Below are 27,453 nucleotides of genomic sequence, written 5' to 3' on the forward strand. Positions count from 1 at the left end.
TCTCTCTAATGAGAGAGCAGCCCTATGTTCTGGCCAGGCTATGGCAACTTTACCTAAACCTTTTTACTTAATGGACTAAACTTTTTTTTTTCATGACAACTTGGCTGTGTTAACAAATCCTTCACCTTTTCTGGATGAGTTTTGCTTACTAATAAATCAATAATTCCATGCTTGCAAAAATAACCTGGGTTGATGGATCATTTCATTCTAAGTCTATTCTAAAGAAAGTGTGCAATTGACTCTACTGGGATTGGGTGAAATACTTTTAAATTTATATTGTAATCCATGAAATATTGGGACTAGTTTTAAGCAATATACTACTCCCATATCAGTTGTAATGTTTGAAAATTACAATTTACCCATGATTCATAGAAGAATAGAGGAATCACAGAATCACAGCCTTCTGGAATTTCTGATTTCCACTTCCCCTTGTGTTAAAACACTATTCCTGATTGCACTTCTGAATGGCCTGTCTCAACTTTGAATTTGTTGGCTCTTGTTATGAAATTTTATACTAAATACTTAATCTCTCTAATGCATTGATACATCACTCCTCAGCCTATTAAACTCAAGAGAGTTCAAATCACTTTATGACACCCTGTCCTCACGAATTAACACTTTGACTTCTGATTTAATTCTGATGAACCTTGCACTTTAAGTCTATCATATCTTCCATGAGGTGTGATACCCAAAACCAATATAAGACTCTAGGTAAAATCTAATAAAGTACTATACAGCTGAGATTTTTTCCTTTGTATTTCAAACCTTTTGAAGCAAAGCCAAAATGTCAAGGGCCACATTGATTACTTTTCTATCTCTGCACAAGCTCATAGTGATTTATCTATCTGGACATCCAAATCTTTTGCCCCCTTCTGCAATTCTTCATCTTGTTCCATGGTGAAGGTTATTTGTTTTCTCTTTAATGGATCTAAAATGAATGGTTTTGGACCTTCAGATATGGCCTATACCATTCTGCCCAATTACTTCTTCCTTCTCTGTTCCATTGCAATTTGTTACTTATCTTTGGGTAACTTAGAGTTCCTCCTAACTTCATGGTCACCTCTAAATTTGATTACAATATTTTGTATGCCTTGGACGAAATAATTAATTTGTATGATGAAAAGCTGAAGCTTTTGGACTCATAAACCAATGGACTCAATGACAAAAAAAATCCTTAAATAGTGACAGGAATCATAAGAGATGTTCTCAATTGTCCATGCTGCTGAAGGGATTTTCTCACAGTGCAGAGGATCCATGCTATCTCAAGAGCTCAACAATAGATCAGAAGCAGCTCCAAAGTGGAAGATCTAAGCTGCAACCCATTTTGATTAGCTCCAATTACTGAAGTTCTGGATCAATGGTGCTGGAAGAGCACAGCAATTCAGGCAGCATCGAGGAGCTTCAGCAAGATCGACGTTTCGGGCAAAAGCCCTTCATCAGGAACAGCTTTTGCCCGAAACGTCGATTTTGCTGAAGCTCCTCGATGCTGCCTGAATTGCTGTACTCTTCCAGCACCATTGATCCAGAATCTGGTTTCCAGCATCTGCAGTCATTGTTTTTACCTTCCAATTACTGAAGTACCTACTAATGTTCTCCATGTTGAAATGGATGCCACTTCCCTCCCACTAACGATACCTTCATGGTGATATTGCCTCACCTGTTGATGGCCAGGCTTTGCCCATATGGCAGAGGCGCCTGTTGTATAAAACAGTTAGTTACCTGAAATTGTTAACTGGTGTCACTAGATGAGCAAATAGGATATCAAGAACTATTCCTGGGAGGAGCTAATCAGTACTGGGTTGTTGTTCACTTGATGTTTTGTAAATAACCAGAGTTTTTCAGTAGCAGTTATATGTAGTTATTCTTAAGTTTTGCTTGAGATCTTCCCAAGGACATCAATGCCTCTCAGATATCTTGTAATTAGCTGGACCATAAGACATCGGAGTAGAACTAGATCATTCCACCTATCAAGTCTGTCATTCAATGTGTCATAGAGGCAAAAAAACTGCAGGCACTGGAATTCAGGGTAGACACGCAGGTGGCTGAAAGAATATAGCAGGACAGACAGCATCAGGAGGTGCAGAAGTCAACTTTTCGGGTGCAACCCTTCTTCAGGACTGGGGTGGGTGAGGGGGTAGCGCAGATTAAGGGGGAGGCAGGGACAGGGTGGTTCATCATGTGGTCAAAGAGCTGGAGAGCTGTGGAGGTGATGGCATTGTGGCAGTGACAATGTGTCATAGTCATTGAAGTCTACAACACAAATAAAAGGCCCTTCAGCCCATTGAGACTGTGCTGGTCAAAAACTACACGCAATAGTCTAACTGTGACCTAACAAAAGGTTTATACAGTTCCAGCATCACTTTCTGGCTCTTAAACTCTCTGTTTTGGCCATAAAGGCAAGTATCCCATAAATCTACATAACCATTTTGCCCACCTGTCCCAGTACACCAAGGTCCCTTGTGAATCGTGCTTACCAGGGTCCTAACATTCAGCATGTATTTCCCTTGCCTTGTTTGTCATGGATGATCTGATAATTCTCAACTCTACTTACCTGTCTTTTCCCCAGAGCCCTTGATTCACTTACTGATGAAAAAATTGTTAATTCAGCCTTGAACTTAATAACCCAACCTCTATAGCTTTTCTGCAGAAAAGACTTCCACAGACTCACTACTTTTTAAGAGAAATAATTCCTCTTCATCATTATCTTACATGGTGACCCCTTTCTCTGAGATTATGCCCTTTGATTCTACGCCCACCAATAAGGGAAAATAACCTTTCTGCATTTACCCTGTTAACTTCCCTAAGAACCGTATAAATCTCAATAAGGTCACCTCATTTTTCTAAACTCCAATTTGTACAGGCCCAGTCTTCACAATCTCTCTTTATGAGACAGACCTTCCATATTCAGGAACAATCTCATGAACCTTCTCTGCACTGCCTCCAATGCCTGTATATTTTTCCCTCAATAAGGGCACCAAAACCTTTGTCAGTACTCCAGCTGTCTTCTGACCAGAGCCTCATCCAATTTTGTGAAAGCGAGGACTGCAGATGCTGGAGATCAGTGTCTAGATTAGAGTGGTTCTGGAAAAGCACAGCAGGTCAGGCAGCATCCGAGGAGCAGGAAAATCAACGTTTCAGGCAAAAGCCCTTCATCAGGAATAAGGCAGGGATCCTCCGGACTGGAGACATAAATGGAGGGGGCGGGGGGGGGGGGCTGGGGAGAAGGTAGCCAAGAGTACAATAGGTGGATGGAGGTGGGGATGAAAGTGATAGGTCGGAGAGGAGCGTGGAGCAGATAAATGGGAAGGAAGATTGGTAGGTAGGTCATGAAGATGGTGCTGCGTTGGCAGGTTGGGATAGGTGTTTGTCATGGCTGATCTAATAGTTTCCAAATCTACTTGCCTGTCTTTTCCACAAAGCCCTTGATTCGCTTACTGATGAATAATTTGTAAGTTCGGCCTTGAAATTAATAACCCAACTGTACGATATACAGGTACGGGTGGCTCAGTGGTTAGCACTGCTGCCTCACAGCGTAAGGGACCTGGGTTCAATTCCAGCCTTGGTCAACTGTCTGAGTGGAGTTTGCATGTTTCCTTTTCACAGCAGAGAGCGGCGCGAGCTGGGCGGAAGTGAGGTTGGAGCGCAGAGCTGGTCGGGAAGCAGAGAGCGGTGCGAGCTGGGCGGAAGTGAGGTTGGAGCGCAGAGCTGGTCGGGAAGGTAAGTGATTGATATTTGAGTGGGTGTGTTCTAGAACCCAGGCCTAACATAGTAGGGCCTCCCTCCCATCCTCCTCCTCTAACCTAATTTTAAAGTCCACAGATAAGCTACTCAGTGTTCTTGCTTTGGAGACGAGGTGTAGAGTAATGGCAGCGCAGGCAGTGGAATGTTCCTCCTGCCGGATGTTTGAGGTAGGGGTGACCACCGATACTCCTGCCGACTTCATCTGTAGGAAATGCAGTCAGATCCTGCTCCTCACAGAATGAGTTAGGGAACTGGAACTGGGGTTGGATGAACTGAGGATTATTCGAGAGGCTGAGAGGGTGATAGATAGAAGCTACAGGGACATAGCTACGCCAGAGAACAGAGGTAGCTGGGTAACAGTTAGAGGTGGGAAGGGGAGGAAGCAGGCAGTGCAGGGATCCCCTGTGGTCGTTCCCCTAAACAATAAGTATACCACTTTGGATACTGTTGTGGGGGACGGCCTAGCAGGGGTAAGCTGCAGTGACTGGGTCTGTGGCGCGAGGTCTGGCTCTGAGACTCAGAAGGGAAAGGGGGAGAGGAGGAGAGCGCTAGTTATAGGAGACTCTCTAGTTAGAGGGACGGACAGGCGGTTCTGTGGACATGGGCGAGACTCTCGGATGGTTTGTTGCCTCCCGGGTGCCAGGGTCCGAGACGTCTCGAACCGTGTCTTCAGAATCCTTAAGGGGGAGGGTGTGCAGCCAGAAGTCGTGGTGCACGTTGGCACCAACGACATAGGTAGGAAGAGGGGTGGGGAGGTCATTCAAGAGCTCAGGGAGTTAGGCTGGAAGCTAAAAGCTAGGACAGACAGAGTCGTCATCTCTGGGTTGTTGCCGGTGCAACGTGACAGTGAGGCAAGGAATAGGGGGAGAGCGCAGTTGAACATGTGGCTGCAAGGCTGGTGTAGGAGGGAGGGCTTCAGGTATTTGGACAATTGGACTGCATTCTGCGGAAGGTGGGACCTGTACAAGCAGGACGGGTTGCACCTGAACCAGAAGGGCACCAATATCCTGGGGGTAGGTTTGCTAGCACTCTTCGGGGGGGTTTAAACTAATTTGGCAGGGGGATGGGATCCGGACTTGTAGTCCAGCAAGTAGGCTAGCTGTTTGTCAGGATGTCCAAAAATGTAGGGAGGCTGTGAAGAAGGTAGCACTGACAGGGAATACTTGCGGACACAGAGATGGGTTCAGGTGTGTATACTTCAACACAAGGCGTATCAGAAATAAGGTGGGTGAACTTAAGGTGTGGATCGGTACCTGGGACTACGATGTTGTGGCCATCACGGAAACGTGGATAGAAGAGGGACAGGAATGGTTGTTGGAGGTTCCTGGTTACAGATGTTTCAGTAAGATTAGGGAGGGTGGTAAAAAAGGAGGGGGGTGGCGTTGCTAATTAGAAATGGTATAACGGCTGCAGAAAGGCAGTTCGAGGAGGATCTGCCTTTGGAGGTAGTATGGGCTGAAGTCAGAAATAGGAAAGGTGCAGTCACCTTGTTGGGTGTTTACTATAGGCCCCTCAATAGCAGCAGAGATGTGGAGAAACAGATTGGGAAACAGATTTTGGAAAGGTGCAGAAGCCACAGGGTAGTAGTCATGGGCGATTTCAACTTAACAAATATTGATTGGAAGCTCTTTAGGTCAAGTAGATTGGATGGGGCGGTGTTTGCGCAGTGTGTCCAGGAAGCTTTTCTAACTCAGTATGTTGATTGTCCGACCAGAGGGGAGGCCATTTTGGATTTGGTACTCAGTAATGAACCGGGACAAGTGATGGGCTTGTTAGTGGGTGAACATTTTGGTGATGGTGACCACAATTCTGTGACTTTCACCTTGGTTATGGAGAGAGGTAGGTGCGTGCAACAGGGTAGGTTTTACAATTGGGGGAAGGGTAATTACGATGCTGTAAGACAGGATCTGAGGAGCATAAGTTGGGAGCATAGGCTGTCAGAGAAGGATGTCGTGGAAATGTGGAACTTTTTCAAGGGACAGATACGACGTGTCCTTGATATGTATGTACCTGTCAGGCAGGAAAGAAATGATCGTGTGAGGGAACCTTGGTTGACAAGGGAGGTTGAATGTCTTGTAAAGAGGAAGAAGGAGGCTTACATAAGGTTGAGGAAACAGGGTTCAGACAGAGCAGTGGAGGGATACAGGATAGCCAGAAGGGACCTGAAGAAAGGGATTAGGAGAGCTAAGAGAGGGCATGAAAAATCTTTGGCGGATAGGATCAAGGATAACCCAAAGACATTTTATGCGTATGTGAGAAACATGAGAATGACGAGAACGAGGGTAGGTCCGATCAAGGACAGTAGTGGGAGACTGTGTATTGAGTCGGAAGAGATAGGAGAGGTCTTGAATGAGTACTTTTCTTCAGTATTTACGAACGAGAGGGACCGTATTTTTGAAGAGGAGAGTGTGAAATGGACTGGTAAGCTAGAGGAGATACTTGTTAGGAAGGAAGATGTGTTGGACATTTTGAACAACTTGAGGATAGACAAGTCCCCCGGGACTGACGGGATATATCCTAGGATTATGTGGGAAGCAAGAGAGGAAATTGCAGTACCGTTGGCAATGATCTTTTCGTCATCACTGTCAACGGGGGTGGTACCAGGGAACTGGAGAATGGCGAATGTTGTGCCCCTGTTCAAAAAAGGGAATAGGGATAACCCCGGGAATTGCAGGCCAGTTAGTCTTACTTCGGTGGTAGGCAAAGTAATGGAAAGGGTACTGAGGGATAGGATTTATGAGTATCTGGAAAGACACTGCTTGATTAGGGACAGCCAGCACAGATTTGTGAAGGGTAGGTCTTGCCTTACAAGTCTTATTGAATTCTTTGAGGAGGTGACCATGCATGTGGATGAGGGTAGAGCAGTGGACGTAGTATACATGGATTTTAGTAAGGCATTTGATAAGGTTCCCCATAGTAGGCTTATGCGGAAAGTCAGGAGGCATGGGATAGAGGGAAATTTGGCCAATTGGATAGAAAACTGGCTAACCGGTCGAAGTCAGAGAGTGGTGGTAGATGGTAAATATTCAGCCTGGAGCTCAGTTACAAGTGGAGTTCCACAGGGATCAGTTCTGGGTCCACTGCTGTTTGTAATTTTTATTAATGACTTGGATGAGGGAGTCGAAGAGTGGGTCAGTAAATTTGCAGATGATACGAAGATTGGTGGAGTTGTGGATAGTGAGGAGGGCTGTTGTCGGCTGCAAAGGGACTTAGAGATGATGTAGAGCTGGGCTGAGGAGCGGCAGATGGAGTTCAACCCTGCCAAGTGTGAGGTTGTCCATTTTGGAAAGACAAATAAGAATGCGGAATACAGGGTTAACGGTAGGGTTCTTAGTGAGGTGGAGGAACAGAGGGATCTTGGGGTCTATGTTCATTGATCTTTGAAAGTTGCCACTCAGGTGGATAGAGCTTGTAAGAAGGCCTATGGTGTATTAGCGTTCATTAGCAGAGGGATTGAATTCAAGAGTCGTGAAGTGATGTTGCAACCGTACAGGACTTTGGTTAGGCCACATTTGGAGTACTGTGTGCAGTTCTGGTCGCCTCACTTTTTCCCCGGGTACAACAGAGTGTTACAAGCGGACATAAATTTAAGGTGAAGGGTGGAAGGTATAGGGGAGATGTCAGGGGTGGGTTCTTTACCCAGAGAGTGGTGGGGGCATGGAATGCGCTGCCTGTGGGAGTGGTAGAGTCAGAATCTTTGGTGACCTTTAAGCGGCAATTGGATAGGTACATGGATGGGTGCTTAAGCTAGGACAAATGTTCGGCACAACATCGTGGACCGAAGGGCCTGTTCTGTGCTGTATTGTTCTATGTTCTATAGTTTTGAGGTAAGGTGGGAGGAGGGGAAATGAGGAAGCTAGTGAAGTCCACATTGATGCCCAGGGGTTGAAGTGTTCCGAGGCAGAATCAGGGCATTCCTGATGAAGGGCTTTTGCCCAAAACGTCAATTTTCCTGCTCCTCAGATGCTGCCTGACCTGCTGTGCTTTTCCAGCACCACTCTAATCTTGATTTTGACCTCCAGCATCTGCAGTCCTCAGTTTCTCCACAAAGCATCTTCAGATGATTCCAGTGGATGACTACAAAAGATACCATGTTGGCAGGGCTGGTATTTGAAAATATACCAAAGCTTACTGACAGCAGTGAAGCTTGTGTTACACGTAAAAGCAGCCTGTGACTCTACCCGTGACTGCAATGAAGTGGCCTCTCAGCATCAGAATTTGGTTATTGTCCTTTACTGAATGTGACTTCCACATCCGGCTTCTCACTTGGCTGCCTCCATGAAGGTATGACCATCTTTGGCCTCCTCCATTGCCACAACGAACCAAACTGCAAATTGAAGCAACAACACCTCATCTTCCGCCTGGGCAGCCTACAGCCTGGAGGATTCAACATTGAGTTCTCCAATTTCAAATAACCTCCCTCCCCATCCTGATTGCCTTCCCAGACCCTCCCCCACCTTTCCAGTCCTCCCTGCCATCAACTGGATTCATTTCTCCCATTGACCAACCAGATCGTACCCTCTGCCTGTCTTCACCTATCCCCACCTCACCACCCTGCCCCACCACCTCCTTTATCTGTTGCTCCCCTACATCCACCCGCAGTCCTGAAGAAGGGTTACACCTGAAATGTTGACTTCTCCACCTCCTGATGCTGCCTGACTTGCTGTGTTCTTCCAGTCTCCTGCCTGTCTACTTTGGATTCCAGCATCTGCAGTTTTTTTTTGTCCCTTCTGCCTCCAGGAAAATGACATCCCTCTTCCCACCTAAATGCTACTTCCAAGTTCTTGACTTGGATTTCATTCTGAAAATGGGATCACAACTCACCCCGAAAAATTGAACATTTCAAGTCAATGATCTTTTATCGGGAGTCCACGTTGAGTCTCCAATCAGATCATTGTCCTTCAACTGCTCAGTCACCCTCCCCCCAATAATGGGTTCCACAAGCTACTGCCATTAATTTGACAGGCTTATAATGTTCTGATTTCTTCTTCAGACGTGTAATGATCATGAGACTGGTATTTTCAACTTTCCAAATCAAAGACACAATTCCCAAATCGAGAGATCTTCAGGAAATTGTGACGCAATTTCCATTTTCCACTCTATTTCTTTCAATACTCTCGGACACAAGCCATTATAGAGGTTTGTCCACCTTGGGTGCCATCATTTTCTTTATTACCACCACCCAAAAAGTAGTACTAAAAATAATGACGTTTTTTCTTACGTTTACGATTATTTGAAGGTTGGTATCTAACTTTACTGTGGAAATAGATACAAAAAAAAGCAACTTAACTTGGAGAGATATAGGCCAAGTGCAGGCAGGTGGGACCAGTTTAGTTTGGGATTATGGTTGGCTTGGACTGGTTGGACCAAAGTGTCTGTTTCTATGCTGTAAGTCTCTATGACTTTAAGGCTGCTTTTTCCTTAAAATCCATTATAACATTGGCTGCAACAGCTGTTTTGTCAACCCAAATTATATTTTATTACTCTTTTCTTTCTGATAAAGTACTTACTGTGAATCTTGATATTTCCTGCAGGTTTTGTATACTTTATTATTTTTTATATACCTTTAGTTGTTTTTTATAGATCTTCTGGATAAATGGATTTCCACTTTCGCTTGAACCAATGCAGGCTTTCACATTAATACTACCTTGCTCGTTGGCTCTCCAATCGATTAATGGCAGAAGTGAGGCATTTGATTAGTTATTGGCATGCATTGGTTTTTAATTCAAAACCTTTGAAATCTCCCAGTGTTTGTTTTTCAGTTTACCCATGAACAGCTCCATTGGTCAGTCCATTGAAGTTTACATCAATTAAATGTAAAATCTTGCTTCATGATCCTTGGTCTCTACTCTCGCCCCTTTCAAGTCCAAGGACATATTCTGCTTGGTATAGTTAGAATTTGTTTCACTATCCTTTGCAATATTATTGGGAACTAATTCTAGTTCTTGGACAAGTCACTAAACTTAGTGCAGCTGTATTGTTTGTCAGAAAAATGAGCTGAATACATTTCAATTGATTTTTTTCATCATTCCCAACTGATGTGAGTTACTATCTCCCTTTATAATCATGCTGGTTCTGCGACAGGTTTCTCTGATCTTCTGTTTATCTGTAACTCTGCTACGTAGCTAATGCCATGGCTGCATTCAACTCCCACCAAAGCCTTTCATTCTTCACTGTTCCTCTGTTCTCCCCGTGTCTGCGTGGGTTTGCTCCGGGTGCTCCGGTTTCCTCCCACAGTCCAAAGATGTGCGGGTCAGGTGAATTGGCCATGCTAAATTGCCCGTAGTGTTAGGTAAGGGGTAAATGTCGGGGTATGGGTGGGTTGCGCTTTGGCGGGGCGGTGTCGACTTGTTGGGCTGAAGGGCCTGCTTCCACACTGTAAGTAATCTAATCTAATCTAATCTAATGGGAGAGGTGGAGTTGAAGGGCAGAGGTGTAGGAAGTGGAGGAGATGTGCTGGAGAGCATTGTCGACGACTACTGCTCAATAAGATCTTACTTATCCTTCTAGCTATTCTTCCAAGCTGCCTTCTTCCTTATTCCCTTGGAGAATTTGTCCTTGTATGTGATGGATAGGACCTGTTACTCCAATATCTCCATTCCTGCCCCAGCTAGAAGTTTCTTCCTGAATCTGAGATGGAGTGACTCAAGATTTAACCGTTTCCTGTAGCTGTGGCCTCTGGGACAGTCAGTGACCACAGATTCACACATTCCCCAGTTGCCTGTATTGAAATTATTACTCTATTTCATTTTCCAACAGTTATTCTTAAACAGAAAACATGTTCAGATGTGTTATGAGACACTGCTATAATAACTACATCTTGAGTTGGGGTTAGAACAAAGACCTTCTGATCCAGGGGCATGGACGCTACCACTATGCTATAAAAACTATTTGCTGACGACTGGTGCTGATTTATCTTTAATAGTAAATTATGGTCATCAGCTTAATTTGAATTAATTTGCACTAACTGTGACTTTTTTCAGTTCAACATATTTAAGATTTTAGAACAATGTACTGAATACTGATAGTTTGATTTTATTTTACCCATTGCTTCCTGTGCAGTTACTTTGCTTCATAGCCCTTTTACAATAGAACTACTTTCCTCAGAAGCAGACCATTCAACCCTCAGCATTAGCTGAGGGTAGCTGAGAATGTGATAGGTAGATGAAGGTGGGGAAGAAGGTGATAGGTCAGAGAGGAGGGTGGAGCAGATAGGTGGGAAAGGTGATAGACAGGTCAACAGGGCAGTGCTGAGTTGGAGGCTCAGGACTGGGATAATGTGGGACGAGGGGAAATGAGAAAGCTGGTGAAATCCACATTGATCATGTGTAGTTGCAGGGTCCAAAGGCAGGAGATGTGGCATTCTCCCTCCAGGCGTCGGGTGGTTAGGGTTTGGCGATGGAGGAGGCCCAGGACCTGCATGTCATTGGAGATGTGGGAGGGGGAGTTGAAGTGTTCAGCCACGGGGTGGTGGGGTTGATTGGTGCAGGTGTCCTAGAGATGTTCTCTGAAATGATCTGCAAGTTGACAACCTGTCTCCCTGATGTAGAAGAGACCACATGGAGTGCAACAGATACAGTAGATGACATCGATGGAGGTACAGGTAAAATACAGTCAGATGTGGAAGGATCCTTGGGCACCTTGAACGGAGGTGAGGGGGGAAGTGTGGGCACAGCTTTTGCACTTCCTGCAGTGGCATGGGAAGGTGCCAGAAGTGGGAAGTGGGCTCTTGGTGGGGCGTGGATCTGATGAGGGAGCCACAGAGGGAATGGTCTCTCCAGAATTCTGATAGGGATGGGGAAAGAAATATATCCCTAGTGTGGGGGTCTGTTTGTAGGTGTCAGAAGTGGCAGAGGATGATGCGGTGTATATGGAGGTTGATGGGGTGGAAGGTGAGGACCAAGGAGGTTCTGGCCTTGTTGCATTGGGAGGGGTGAAGTTGAAGGGCGGAGGTGCAGGAAGTGGAGGAGATGTGCTGGAGGGCATCGTCGACCACTACCGCTCAATGAGATCTTATTTAGCCTTCTAGCTATTCTTCCAAGCTGCCTTCTTCCTTATTCCCTTGGAGAGTTTTTCCTTGTATGTGACGGATAGGACCTGTTACTCCAATATCTCCATTCCTGCCCCAGGGTCGAAATTTCTTCCTGCACCTGAGACGGAGTGACTCAAGATTTAAAAGTTTCCCATAGCTGTGGTCTCTGGGACAGTCAGTGACCACAGATTCACACATTCCCCAGCCCCAGTTGCCTATACTGCAATTATTACTCTATTTCATTTTCCAACAGTTATTCTTAAACAGAAACCATGTTCAGATGTGTTATGAGACACTTCTATGATAACTGCATCTTGAGGTGGGATCTTCTGATCCAGGAGCATGGACACTACCACCATGCTACAAAAACTATTTGCTGACTACCGGTGCAGATTTAATAGTAAATTATGCTCATCAGCTTAATTTGGATTAATTTGCACTTACTGTAGCTATTTTTCAGTTCAACATATTTAAGATTTTAGAACAATTTACTGAATACTGATAGTTTGATTTTATTTTACACATTGCTTGCTGTGCAGTTACTTTGCTTCATAGCCCTTTTACAATAGAACTACTTACCTCAGAAGCAGACCATTCAGCCCTCTGTGTTTGTGATTGTACTTGTACTAGCCCTTTGATAAAGCTATTCAATTAGTTTCAAAGCCTTTGTCTTTTCCTTGTATTTATTTTTTTCCCTTGATATTTTCATATTCCAGATAGAAAAAGAACAGTTAAAAACAGTAATACTTGGAAATGAACAAATTGGTCATACTAAGCACAATATTGAAGCACTGTATACAAAATGAGTCAGACCAGTATGTGACGTTCACAAGTTTTACTGGTTTTTATTTACTTGTTCAATTTAATATTAAAATGTGAATAAATAACCAGGTCTGTGTGTCTTGGGATTCTTCCTGTGTTTGGTATGATGATACCTTTTGGATTCTCCATGCTGTTCCAATGCTATTGTCAATCTGATAGCCCCTTGCTCTTTTTAAATCCACTTGGGATTTTTCTTGTGATGATCCATTCTGAAATAACTCTTAGTTTCTTCATCAATACCATAACAAGATTGGATGTCAATACAATTCCAGACCAGCTGATGAAGGAGCAGCGCTCCAAAAGCTACTGCTTCCAAAAAAAAACCTGTTGGACTATAACCTGGTGTTGTGTGATTTTTAACTTTGTACACCTCGTCCAACATCGGCACCTCCAAACCATGAATACCATTCCTAACATAGAGTGTTGTGTGGAGCATTTACAGCTGCCACTCCAAGGTGGTGTAATCATTCACAGAACAAAGATGACCACATCTCTGCCCAGTAAATTTGGAGTTTCCTGAAGACTCTGTTTTCAGGTACTTGAAAAACTTTAAATGACAGAAACTGTCAACTATTCAGAGAAATAATAAAATCAAATCAGTTCTGATAGACTCCTCTAATAGGTAGGAGAAAGTGAGGTCTGCAGATGCTGGAGATCAGAGCTGGAAATGTGTTGCTGGAAAAGCGCAGCAGGTCAGGCAGCATCCAGGGAACAGGAGAATCGACATTTCGGGCATAAGCCCTTCTTCAGGAAGGGCTTATGCCCGAAACGTCGATTCTCCTGTTCCCTGGATGTTGCCTGACCTGCTGCGCTTTTCCAGCAACACATTTCCAGCTCCTCTAATAGGTAGATTGATACAAATAATCCCAGCTATAAGAGTTGAATTTTCTTGTAAAACACTGTCACGTGTACTAAAAGACTAGTGACCATTTAAAATGCAGATGTATTGTTAAACTAATTTGAATAAATTGAAGAAAGTGCAGACGCATTGGTGAGGTCTCACTAAACAGCTAAATGTGTCCTCCAGCACAAGGGCATCACTTCAATTGCCAAATAACGAAAATTTCTGGCATAAGTGCTTGGAAATGCTGTCATCTGTGAGATGAAGTGGCAAGAAATTTCTGATTCTGTTTCAAAAGTGATGTTCATTTTCTTGCTCTGTGCATTTTTATGATTTTCTGAATTACCAGGTTGCTGCAGTGACCTTTAGGAGCGGAACACAATGGCACTAATTTTTCTTTTTGCCATCGTGCAGAGCATTTTTTTCACTGTTAGAGACTCCTGGTGAATCTTAGTATAAAAATTATTTGTTATCCAACCATTTTAAGCCAGCTCCTTTATTCCCAATGAATTTTACTTGTCCTTCTGTCATTTGCAGCCACAGTGGGATTGCACATTTTCATCCTGCCAAGCAACCTTTCTCATCTCAGAGCACAGCAGGAGATTTGTACAACCAGGTCCCACTGTGTAGGTCCATGCTGAAATAAAGATTATTGCTATGTTGCAAAGCCTGGCTATTGTTGAATGCCTGCAGGCTTGTTGATTTGCTGTTAAATTCTCATTGTTCCCCCAGGTCTACATTCCACTCATGTTATAAGTTTTTTTTTTCTCACTGACTGGAGCTTTTTTAAACTGCCATGATTGCTGACTTCATCTGTTAAAATGTTAATTTTGCATCGACCGATCACAGTTTTCCAGCTTTCTATGATGCTGAGTAACTTGGATCACATAATTTTAATTACTAATTCCTAATGTGTTTATACACTTATGTCATAAGGCTTCTCAAGGGAAAATAATTACTTTTGATTGCACGGCAATTTGAAAAACAGTAGCCACTCGAGAAAAATCAAGTTTGTTTAGAAAGTGTAAGATTATCACATACTGCAAATCCACTTGATGAAGAGTCAATTGATTTATGCTATTCTTGACCAAAGACATGCTATCGCAGTGGACATCAAAGAGATTGTGTTGATTGTAAAGAACATATTTAAATATCTCCAACACTTGCAGAGTGCTAAAAGGATAACTAATCTTACATCATAATGTATTTACCATTGTTTCTCTTTGCAATATATAATTGCCCTATGCAATGTAGGTATTTGAGTGTGATGCATGCATTTCATTATATTGTGTGGGAGCCTTTATTGTGTGATTCATGTGGCTGTACACTTTGAATTGTGAAGGTCCCAAGCAGTTCTTCATGTTGCACTTAGTTGCTGGCCTCTATCTTGTCCTTGCGGATGTATTAAAATGAGTTAAAAGAATCATGAAAAATTTTTGCACAAGTCAGTATTTCAGAGGGGTGTAGAGTTTTGAAAATAGCACAAGAGAGAGGAGGAGCTGCAACAGTTTTGCGATGAATCTCTCCAGACGCTGAACACAACTGCAATGTTTTCCCTCAACCCGCAAAAATGTCTGACTCCTCGACTGAAATAAGTCACAGTTGGCAAAAAAACTCTGCAGCAACATTAAAGTCAGAAACAGCTTGACACAACCATAACTCTTTTGAAAACTGTCCGTACTGTGTTGTCATTAAAATAGATTATTTTCGCTGAGGGTTGGGAGGAGTATTTGCAGGTCGACTGGTGGCTTGTTGTGACTGGAAATAATTTATTTCTGTCACAACTATTGTCCAAATGTCGTGGCAAGCCACAAATTAAAATATGCAAATTCAACCATGACAAGTTCATTCAAAACAAAAGAATCAGAGGTCATGGACTGTATTTGAAGTGAAGTAAATTTAAAACTAATCTGAAGAAACTTTATTTCAGTAAATGAGTTCCAAACTTATGGAACAGGCTATCCAGGGGAGATGAGGAAGGAGTTGGTACTGACTAATCCAAATTGAATAATCTTTAAGAAGGTAAGAAAGTAACATTTTGACATACTGTATTTGAACAGTTTGGGACTTGATATGAGAGGGAGGATCAATTGATTTTTGACTCACCTCATATTTGGGCCTGTTATGAACCAAGTGACTATGGTTTTAAAGAACAGCGGTCAGCCCACCCACAGACCAGAAAGTCATGGCAACCACACTCTCATTGCTTCCAGGAGTCCCATTAGCTCTCTATCTTCAACAGATAATTAAATGCTTGGCATCAGGGTCTCCTTTTCCCTTTTAAACATGAGATCCCACTGCCAACAGATTTCAGTACTTGATGGGCTAACAACCCACTTTGAATCCCAACAGCACTGCCAAGAGCATGGCTACTGCTGGTACTGCATCTGGTCCAGAGAAGCCGCATGGATGTGTCCCAGGAACCAAAGTTAGGCCCCAAAGTGGAGACTGCAAGAAAGGTCGGTGAAGCAAGGGAGCAGTGATATTTCAGAATGGGGGGCATTTCCTTGGGATCCTTTTGCAGGATTCCTTTCCAAGTCTTTCCAAGATATGGGCACGTGGGTGGTCTCCTGATGTGGCAGAAGGCTCATTCACTCCTGCTAAAGTTATCCGTACAATCTAAACTAACCAAAGCAATAAAGCATTGGCCTGCTTTATTTACATGATTCCTGATAACTTGCACAGGCAAAGTAAAATAAAGCTGAGTCAGCATGGCTTCGTTAAGGGGAGATCATGCTTGACAAACCTGTTAGAATTCTTTGAGGCAATAATATGTAAGTTAGGCACAGAAGAGCCAGTGAATATTTTCAATTTCCACAAGGCCTTTGACAAATGGCCAGACATGAGTCTGCTAAATAAGACAAGAACACATGCTGTTAGAGGCAAGGCTCTGGCATAGTTAGAGAATTGGCTCACTGACAGAAGGCAGAGAGTGGCAATAAAGGGGTCTTTATCAGTAGTTTGACACTCGTGGAGTTCCACAGGGGTCAGTGTTGGGACCATTACTATTCACGTTATATTTGAATGATTGAGACAAATAAACTGAGTGTATTGACACAAAGATAGGTGGAGGGACAGGCAGTGTTGAGGAAGTGGGGAGGCTGCAGAAGGACTTGAACAGGCTAGGAGAGTGGGCAAAAATGTGGCAGATAGTATACAATGTGTGAAAGTGGAAACAGAGGAGACTTGATGGACCGAAGGCCTAATACTACCCATTTATTTTATGATGTTATGGTTGTGCACGTTGATAGGATGAATAGAGGCATAAACTATATTCTAAATGAGGAAAGGCTTCAGAAATCTGAAGCACACAGGGACTTAGGAGTCCTAGTTTTGAATTCTCTTAAAGTTAACATGCAAGTTCAGTTGACATTTAGGAAACTAAATGCAATGTTAGCATTCATTTCAAAAGAACTAGAATCCAGAAGGCAGGGGTGTACTATTGAGGCTGTAGAAGGCTCTGGCAAAAGTGAGGACTGCAGATGCTGGAGATCAGAGTCAAACGTGTGGTGTTGGAAATTCACAGCAGGTCAGGCAGCATCAGAGAAGCAGGAAAATCAACATTTCGGCCAAAAGCCCTTCATCAGGAATGAGACTGGGAGCCCTAGGGGTGGAGAGATAAATGGGAGGGGGTGGGGCTGGGGGGGATGGTAGTCGAGAGTGTAATAGGTAGATGGAGGTGGGGGTAAAGGTGATGGGTCGGAGGGGAGGGTGGAGCGGATAGGTGGGAAGAAAGATGGACAGATAGGACAGGTCATGAGGATGGTGCTGAGCTGGAAAGTTGGAAATGGAGTAAGATGGGGGGAGGGGAAATGAGGAAATTGGTGACATCTACATTCATGCCATGGGTTTGGAGGGTTCTGAGGCAGAAGATGAGGCGTTCTTCCTCCAGGCATCGGATGGTAAGGGAGTGGCGATGGAGGAGACCCAGGACCTGCATGTCCTCGGCAGAGTGGGAGGGGGAGTTGAAGTGTTCAGCCATGCGGCAGTGGGGTGGATTGGTACCGGTGTCCCTGAGGTGTTCTCTGAAGTGCACTGCGAGTAGGTGCCCTGTCTCCCCAATGTAAAGGAGACCACAGCGGAAGCAACGCATACAGTAAATGACATGTATGGAAGTGCAGGTGAAACTTTGATGGATGTGGAAGGCTCTTTTGGAGCCTTGGTCGAAGGTGAGGGGGAGGTGTGAGCTCAGGTTTTGCAATTCCTGCGGTAGCAGGGGAAAGTGCCAGGAGGGGAGGGTGGGTTGTTGGGGAGCATGGACCTGACAAAGTAGACGCAGATGGAATGGTCTTTACAGAAAGCAGATAGAGGTGGGGAGGGAAATATATCTCTGGTGGTGGGATCCATTTGTAGTGGTAGAAATGGTGAAGGATGATGCAATGTATATGGAGGTTGGTGGGGTGGAAGGTGGCGACCAGGGGGTTACTGTTCTTGTTGCAGTTGGTGGGGTGGGATTCGAGGGTAGAGGTATGGCACATGGATAAGATGTGTTGGAGAGCATAATCAACCACATGGAAAGGGAAATTCCAGTCGGCCTGACCTGCTGTGCTTTTCCAGCACCACACTCTTGACTCTGCATAAGGCTCTGGTCAGACTACATCTGGAATATTATGAGCAGTTTTGGGCACTGTATCTAAGGAAGGATGTGTTGGCATTGGAGAGGATCCAGTGGAGGTTTATAAGAATGACTCTGGGGATGAAGGGCTTGTTATATGAGGAGCAGTTGAGGATTCTTGGACTGTACTGACTGGAGTTTGGAAGCATGAGGGAAAATCTCGTTGAACCATACAGAGTATTGATTAGATTAGATTACTTACAGTGTGGAAACAGGCCCTTTGGCCAAACAAGTACACACCGACCCGCTGAAGTGCAACCCACCCAGACCCATTCCCCTACGTTTACCCCTTCACCTAACACTATGGGCAATTTAGCATGGCCAATTCACCTAACCTGCACATTTTTGGACTGTGGGAGGAAACCGGAGCACCCGGAGGAAACCCACACAGACACGGGGAGAATGTGCAAACTCCACATAGTCAGTCGCCTGAGGCAGGAATTGAACCCGGGTCCCTGGCGCTGTGAGGCAACAATGCTAACCACAGTGCCACCGTGCCGTGAGAGGCTGGTATGGTGTGGATGTAGAGAAGATATTTCTACTAGCAGGACAGACAACTGAAATCACAGCCTCAGAGTGAAGGGATAACCCTTTATATCTGAGATGAAGAGGAATTTCTTCAGCTCAACTGTGAAGAATGTGTGGAAAGCATTGCCACAAAAGGCCAGAGAGGCCTTTGAGTGTATTTAAGACCAAGATAGATAGACTTTTGATTAGTAAGGGGCTCGAAGGAGAAGGCAAGAGAATGGTGTTGAGAAATCAGTCGCGATCAAATGGTGGAGCAGACTTGATGGGTTGAACGACCTAATTCTGCTCCTATATCTTGTGATCTTAAGGTCTTATGATCTGAATCCAATGATATAAACAATGGACAGAGGCCATGCGTTCTCTGGGGAAGATTTTAAACTGCTGTCTGTTGGTTGCAGGGAGACAGTTCTCCTGGACTCAGTTTCCCAGGGGTTGACAATTGGAATTCCAATGTCATCAGAGACCCAGATTTTTTAGGGTCTTGCAAGTTTTGCCACTGAACATTCAAATCAGCCCCTATGTTTCCCTGACAGGTTTTCAACCGAGTGAAGAGAAGTCATGTTCAAACAATAAAAAAGAAGATTGACAGGAGGAGCTTTATTCTGACTTTGTGTATCAATGATGTCTTACTTGGTCGTACCTTCATATCTAAGTTAGAAGGTTGTGGGTTCAAGTCCCCTTTGAGTATGGACTGCAAGGATTAATGGTGCAGTTTGATGCTATACAATCAGAGGTGCTGTCTTACAGAAGAGGCAAACAAATCTATGGTACCCTTTCAAGGAAGAGCACAAGAGCTATGCCTTGCATCCGAATGAATTCTTATTCCTCAAACAACCACAGAGAAAAAAAACCAAGACTATCTGGTGATTATTACTTTGCTGACTACGGAAGCATGTTGTGGGCAATCTGAGTGTCGCATTTCTTACATGAGAATGGGCACTTAACTGGAATACTTTGGAATGTCAAGGGATCATGCAAGATTCTATATAATTGCAGGTCTTCCTTTTTATATTGCTTCATGAAAATGTAAAACAAAGGGGATATACCATTAACATGGTTCAAGTATTGTCAAATCAAGCTGCATAAGACAGAGAAACAATTACTACCCTTGGAATCAGCCATCAAGTTAAGATAGAATACTAAGACCAAAAAAAATGTCTTTTGAATTTTAAATCATCAAGTAGTTTGTGTCAACAAAATGATTTAAAACAGATTTTATGTAATCACTATTAAGAATTATATAACAGGTAATTAAATGTATTTTTTCTCAGAGAAAGAATTGATCTTGAGTTGATTGTTACCTTAATGAACTTAATTGGGCTCCATGGAGTATTTACTTCAAATGATTAGCAATTGAACTAAATCATTTTCTAAAACTGTACTATAAAATGTTTTCAGCAACGTTGTATCTAACTGACCTAGTCAAATCACTCCTGTCTCATTTAACCAGTTATCACATGGTTCTCATGCAGCCAAAGGAGCAACACTGCATTCAGTTCTATGTCTATTCATCTTACTTTGTAAGAAACCTACTGTGTTGATTTCTTTTGCCTTTCCTATCCTGTGACTTATTTAGTAAAAGTGTGCTGACATTCAAGTCCCACAGCAAGTCACCACAAATGTGTAAATACCTAATTTAAACCACCCAGATTATCACTTTGCCTACTGTTCAGGACAAAAGCGAATAACACCAGAAAAATAACTATTTGTGGAAAGCACATTTATGCTTTAACATATGGCAGAGAAATGAAAGGATTGCTAATCTACTACCAAACAACTTTAACTATAGACCTTGAAAATCCCCAAATATGCACACTCATGACAAATAAGACATGGAAAAGACAGATCGTTTGACACGCATATAGATGGAAAAATATAAAACAAACTATTGAAGATTAAAAGTGCATATCATCAGGTGGCTTCAGTTGTCACTCACAGTTTCTTTGATTATAGGGATTAAGGCATGCTATTCTCTGTTGAGTGATGATTGCCGTTTAATTCAACATTGGCACGGGGAAGTGAATCCTGGATCAGCAGCTAGTGTGGGCAAGTGAGCCCCAGAGCAGGGGCCAGTGAAAAGAGGCAGTCCCAGAGCAGTGGGAAGCAAGTCATAGAGACATAGAGTCATAGAGATATACAGCACGGAAACAAGCCCATCAGTCCAACTTGTCCATGCTGACCAAATATCCCAACCTAATCTAGCCCCATTTGCCAGCACTTAGCCCATATTCCTCTAAACACTTCCTGTTTATATACCCATCCAGATTCTTGTTAAATACTGTAATTGTACCAGCCTCCACCACTTCCTCTGGCAGCTCATTCCATACATGCACCACTCTCTGTGTGAAAAAGTTGACCCTTAGATCCCTTTTATATTTTTCCCCTCTCACCCTAGTTCTGGACTCCCTGACACCAGGGAAAAGACCTTGTCTATTTATCCTATCCATGCCCCTCATATAAACCTCTAAAAGGTCACTCATCAGTCCCTGATGCTCCAGGGAAACAGCCCCAGCCTATTCAGCTTCTCCCTATCGCTCAAATCCTCCAACCCTGGCAGCATGCTTGTAAATCTTTTCTGAACCCTTTCAAGTTTCATAACATCTTTCCGATAGGAAGGAGACCAGAATTGCACACAATATTCCAAAAGTGGCCTAACCAATGTCCTGTACAGCCGAAACATGACCTCCCAACTCCTGTACTCAATACTCTGACCAATAAAGGAAAGCATACCAAACGCCTTCTTCACTATCCTGTCTACCTGTGACTCTACTTTCAAGGAGCTATGAACCTGCACTCCAAGTCTCCTTGTTCAGCAACACTCCCCGGGACATTACCATTAAGTGTTTAAATCCTGCCCTGATTTGCTTTTCCAAAATGCAGTACCTCACATTTACCTAAATTTAACTCCATCTGCCATTCCTCAGCCCATTGGCCCAACTCATTAAGATTTCATTGTACTCTGAAGTAACTTCTTCGCTGTTGACTACACCTCCAATTTTGGTGTCATCTGCAAATTTACTAGCTACACTTCCTATGTTCACATCCAAATCCATTATATAAATGACAAAAAGCAGTGGACCCAGCACCGATCCTTGTGGCACACCACTGGTCACAGGCCTCCAGTCTGAAAAGCAACCCTCCACCACCACCCTCGATCTTCTACCTTTGAGTCAGTTCTGTATCCAAATGACTAGTTCTCCCTGTATTCAATGAGATCTAACCTTGCTAATGAGTCTACCATAAGGAACCCTTGTTGAATGCCTTACTGAAGTCCATATAGATCACGTCTACCACTCTGCCCTCATCAATCTTCTTTGTTACTTCTTCAAAAAACTCAATCAATTTCGTGAGACGTGATTTCCCATGCACAAAGCCATGCTGACTATCCCTAATCACTCCTTGCCTTTCCAAAAACATGTAAATCCTGTCTCTCAGGATTCCCTCCACCGACGTCAGGCTCACTGGTCTATAGTTCCTTGGCTTTTCCTTACCACCTTTCTTAAACAGTAGCACCATGTTAGCCAACCTCCAGTCTTCCGGCACCTCACCTATGACTATCAATGATACAAAGAAAACTTAGCTTGGAGCAGCTGAGAGCATGTGCAGAGCAGACTGGACGCTTGGAGTGGAGCAGAGACAATTGTTACACTGAGGTCTGGCGCATGGAGTCAGACCATTTACGGAAGCCCGTATGTTAAGCTGCTGCAATATAGTGTTTATTTGTAATTTGTTTATCTGACTGTAATGTTTATATTTCAAGCTATGTCATATTTCTAACTTATACTATGAATCACTGTGAAGTAATGCAAATACTTTTCTTTTTTATTCCTCTTTTTGTGTCTAAGATTTGTACCTAAGATGGTGCCGTAAGAGGCAATATTGTAAAACCTTTCACTGTACTCCTGTACTTCAGTACACGTGACAATAAAGGATATTCTATTCTATTGTATTTGATCAGGTGGATCTAGGTCTTTTCCTGTACCACAATTCTTTCTTTTAAGTTCTTGATCTTTCCGTCCTTTCATTCATACAAAAAGAAAGGGCAAAGATGTTTTCTGCTTGCCCTCTTTGGTTAGTTCTAGCTGTACTACTCCCATCAGCATGGAATAAACCAATCTGAGGTCTGACATAAGCAGTCGTCCCATAACTCAAAACCTGCCGGTGTCGCTCTGATTCAGTGTAACAATCTCACCGCTCCAAAAGCAACATTATCTTGGACAGCTAAACAAATGCACCACTTGATTTTGTTCAAGTTGTAAAACTCTCCTGGTATTTCATTTACGAAGTATTGTGTGATTTCCATCCAAAAAAGCAAAATAAGAATTGCCTCTTTATACCTGACTGAAGGTTAAGCATCTCCTGGATGGAGGCAGAAATTTTGTGAAGAGGATTAGATGGCAACTACAGAATATCCCAATTTTCCTTCAATTATGTCTAATAGAAAAATAGCTGAACCGGTTCCCAAATGCCTACTGTGCTTTCCACCAGATTCAGCTGACTGCTTAATGCTCATGGAGTTTTTACAGAGGCCCAGCCCATTGTTTTAACTACATTTATGGCGATGAACATGGATCTCGTCGGTTTCACTATAATCTGGACTCCACTGTTAAAGTCTTTCTCGAAAGTCAAATGTAAACTTGAGGTCCCTAAAACTCTCAAAAAAGAGTTAGTTAAAGAAATAGAAATATTTGCATTCATAAAGTACCTTTCACTACCACTTTACATCCCAAAGCACCATACAACCAATTTGGGAGTGTACTCACTTTTATAATGTGGCTGTGAGATTATGCACAGCCCGTTCCCACCAAAAGCAATGTTGCAGTGAACAATAGTCTGTTTTTGTGACATTGGCTGAGATTACATATCAGCCAGGACATCGAGGATAACTTCCCTGCTCCTCTTTGCAATAATTCCAAGTGATTCTTTACATCCGCCTGAGTGGGCAGATGGAGCCTCAATTTAACATTTCATTTGAAAGGCACCAACTCGGGCATTGCCGAATTCCTTCAGTACTGCACCGAGGTGTGTCAGCCCTGTCTATTTGTGGGAAACTTGGTTAAATCTGGAAAAATGTAAACCAGAGGCAACAGCGATATCAATTGAGCCACAGCTGAGGAGTTAAAAACAGGTTAACTGCCTTTGTTTATCTCCCACAATTTTCTGTGAAGATCAAGCGATGTCTATTGGTGTGAGTTGATTTTAGCCAAAGTTAAAAATTACTCACAGGGTTTCATTCTGAAACACTTCCATATTCTTTCTGTTTTACTTGTCACAGTTTGTGTTAGCTCTGCCTCTGCCCTTTCTCAGAGTTAAATCTACTTTGGGCAATGAATATAGAACACATGGTGCTGAGAAATATTTTTGAAATGCTGACAGGAATTGTGTGCAAATGAGTTTACTGTCATTTCGGATGCTTTACATTTATTCATTGGATGGGGACATTGTCAAGACCAGCATTTGTTGCCTCTCCCTTTCTGTCCTTGAGAAGGTGACAGTGAGTGCCTGCCATAAACCATTGCAGTCCATCTGGTATAGGTGCACTGTTACAAAGGGAGTTCCAGGATTTCAATTCGGTGACAGTGAAGGAACAGCAAAACAATTCCAAGTCGCAGTGGTGTGTGCCTTCGAGGGAACTCACAGGTGATGTGATGTTCAAATGATGATAATGGGAACCAAGCCCTTTAAAGTGCCATTATCCTTATTAAAACACATTTGTCAAGTCAATTTCTTGAACACAACAGAAGCATTCTTCTTTAAAGTGTTGCATGCTAATTTTCCAATAAAAGAGAACTAGAACTTAAGAAAAAGGAACAGGAATAGGGGATCTGGTTCCTCTGGCCTGTTCCATCATTCAGTAAGTTCAGTGTTAAATTTCTACATCGATTCTGTTTTCCAGCTCTGTCCATTTATCTCTTGATGCCTTTAAATTTTTCCTCAACTCAGATCTTATATCCAACTCCTTATCTTGACCCATAATTCTAAACTCCATAGCCAGGGGGGATATTCTCTGAACATCTGCCCTGTCTAGCACTCTAAGCATATTTAGTATTTTTGCACTGGTTGTCTGTGAATGTGAAAAGGAACACAATTTGTCAGCGTTTTTTTCTGGTATTCTTTTAATGAATGTGTTCTGCAATTATGCAAAGGATTTTGTTGTATTAAAGTCAATTACAGTAACTTAGAAACAATAGAGTTTTGTTGGAAGTTTCCTCACTCTTCAGTGTAAGGATTATGTGTGTGGTTTTGTAGAGCCTGCTTTGCCAGAGGGGAGCTTCACCTGCCAGTGTAGCTGGAGATTTGGAATGCACACTGTGCATGATTTTCAGACAATTATTAGAAATTCCTCAGAGCGACATTGGGAATGTGGGCAGAATTCTATGTCATCATATTGTATTCAGAGTTGGGGAGGTCATTTAATCAGGTGTGAGGGTGGCATGTGGCCCTTCCTGATTGTATTGTGGGAAGGTCCATGAAAGGACTTCCCACTCCCAATGTCAATTGAAAGCATTAAATGGGCAATTAATGATCATTTAAGAGACACATCCTGCAACCTTTTATATTAAACTAACATCTAGTCACAGTGGGGTTAGCACTGCTGCATCACAGCACCAGGGTCCCAGGTTTGATTCCAGCCTCGAGCGACTGTCTACGTAGAGTTTGCACATTCTCCCCGTGTCTGCGTGGGTTTCCCTCCCACAGTCCAAAGATATGCAGGTCAGGTGAATTGGCCATGCTAAATTGTCCATAGTGTTAGGTGTATTAGTCAGTGGGAAATGGGTCTGGGTGGGTTACTCTTCAGAGGGTCGGTGTGGATTTGTTGGGCCGAAGGGCCTGTTTCCACACTGTAGGGAATCTAATCTAATCAATTGTCACTCAGGGAGCACCACAAGCTTGTGGATTTGGGGGATGGGCAGGACATGTCGTGCTGCTAATGTACAGGGTTTTGGTGAAACCACCCCTTAGAGTATTGCATGCGGTTTTGCTCTCCTTATCTGAGGAAGAATGTTCTGACTTTGGAGGGAGTGCAACAGTCTGGTTTACCAGACTGATTCCTGGGATGGCAGAAATGACTTATGAAAAGAGATTGGTTCAGTTGGGGCTATATTCACTGGCGTTTGGAAGGGGAATCTCACTCCATGAAACCATCCTCCACATGCCTCAACCTCGAGCTTGTGTCATTCCTCAATCCAAGGCTTCATGGGCATGTTATTCCTGCAGGGGCCACTATCATCCCAGTGGTGCAAGTGAGCAAAAGGATTGCTGGCTTTTGATTTAACTAGCAGCTTTGAGTGGGTATGAAGTTTCCACTAACCGTGGAAACCTGGGATACCTGGGAAGGCCTGCAAGTGGCCATTTAAATTCACTCTGCTCTGAGAGACTTGGTGAAATGATCAGGCTATCCAAACTCTGCGAGGTCTTCTGAAGAGAAGACTGTCGCATGTATTTACGCATGGTTCAGATATTCAGGATCCTTCAATGCCAACTAGCAACTTAAAATTAATCTTGCTTTCTAATCAAAAATGCAATATTTTACAGCACATAAGAAGGCTATTCAGCCAGGCAATTAATAGCTTCAGGTACCCTCCAACCAGAGCCCTTATGGTTGTATAAATACCCTATCTCCCCCAAGAAATTTCCAAGTTACGTCTAGTTAGGTTAGGCAGCAGTAACAGAGGTTTCAATGCCAGGAGGTCTGTGTATTTTGCTTAGATGGCTGTGTTTCTCATATACAGGAGGGAAGAGAGTGTAGAGTGGAACGAGCACAGAAAATGCTGGAGAAAATCAACAGGTTTATCGTCATCTGTGGAGAGAGAAACAAGGTTAATGATTCAAGACATATGAGAACTGAAGAATAGAAGACTATTCTGAAGAAAAGTCATGCTGGACTCAAAATGTTAACTGGGTTTCACTCTCCACACATATTGCCAGGCATGCAGAGTTTCTCCAGCACTTTCTGTGCTTGTTTCAGATTTCCAGCTCCTGCAATATTTTGCTTTTATTTGAGTGGGTAATGGGATTGGTTTGGGAATGGCACCGACAGAGGGCTGGCTGAATGGCCCTGTTTTGTGCTGTGAAATATTGCATCTTTGACAGTACAAAAAAAGATAATTTTAAAGTTGCTAATAGGCATAATAAGACTCTGCATAACTGAATCACATGTAAATACATGAGATAGTTCTCTCTGCAGTACATCACACAAAACTAAACTTGGATAGACTGATCCCTTCACAGTTTTCCCCCCAGTTTAACCCAACCTTTAGCAGATTGAATTTATTCTGAGACTTCTGCTGACTGAATCCAATTTCCTGTGACATGTGACAAATACAGGTCACCTCACTTAAGGACAAGTCAGATAACAGCCAGCTCTACTTAACAGCAAATTTGATTCATGGGTGGCTTTATTTTGTTGCCACATTAATTTCTTTGCTGGTAAACTCCAGCAAAGAGCAAACACTTTCACGTAAAAACATGTTCGCTTTCCATCTGCAGCTTACTTCTCTAAAACATGTGACTCGGCACCCTTTGTACCATTTACCAGCCACTAATAACCCAGTCACATAAAGAGCCACAAAATCTATTAATTACTTATTCTTAACAGGAAAGAAAAAGCGATTGTGATATTTTAAATCTTTTGTACCGACATGCCTTCTTCAATTTTATGTTCGCTAATACTACATAGAGTTGTGTGAAAAAAAGAACAAAGGCGAAACACAGGCACATTTTCACAGGACAAGTGCAAGTGATTTAACACCTATATCACCATATACTAAACCAGGGAAAGTAAGGTGTACTAAAATTGGAAATTACTGTTTTCAAAAGCAAATAGAATCATATAATTTTATAGTAGGAGACCATTCAAAGCAACGTATCTGT

The 27,453-nt window shown here is 43.1% G+C and overlaps 1 long non-coding RNA gene across 1 annotated transcript in view; it reads left to right on the forward strand.

The window, feature by feature from the left end:
• LOC148138639 (uncharacterized) overlaps nt 1-22,521 on the forward strand; it is a 151,022-nt gene extending 128,501 nt beyond the window's left edge. The window contains exons 3-5 of the long non-coding RNA XR_015753730.1: nt 3,604-3,717; nt 15,367-15,458; nt 19,113-22,521. This is a non-coding gene — a long non-coding RNA (uncharacterized LOC148138639). The remainder of the gene's footprint in view (nt 1-3,603; nt 3,718-15,366; nt 15,459-19,112) is intronic.
• The last annotated feature ends 4,932 nt before the right edge of the window (nt 22,522-27,453 follow it).

Source organism: Chiloscyllium plagiosum, unplaced genomic scaffold, assembly GCF_037043375.1.
Source record: "Chiloscyllium plagiosum isolate Xiang-an unplaced genomic scaffold, Cpla_swu_hap1 HiC_scaffold_39, whole genome shotgun sequence".
NCBI classification, from domain to species: domain Eukaryota; kingdom Metazoa; phylum Chordata; class Chondrichthyes; order Orectolobiformes; family Hemiscylliidae; genus Chiloscyllium; species Chiloscyllium plagiosum.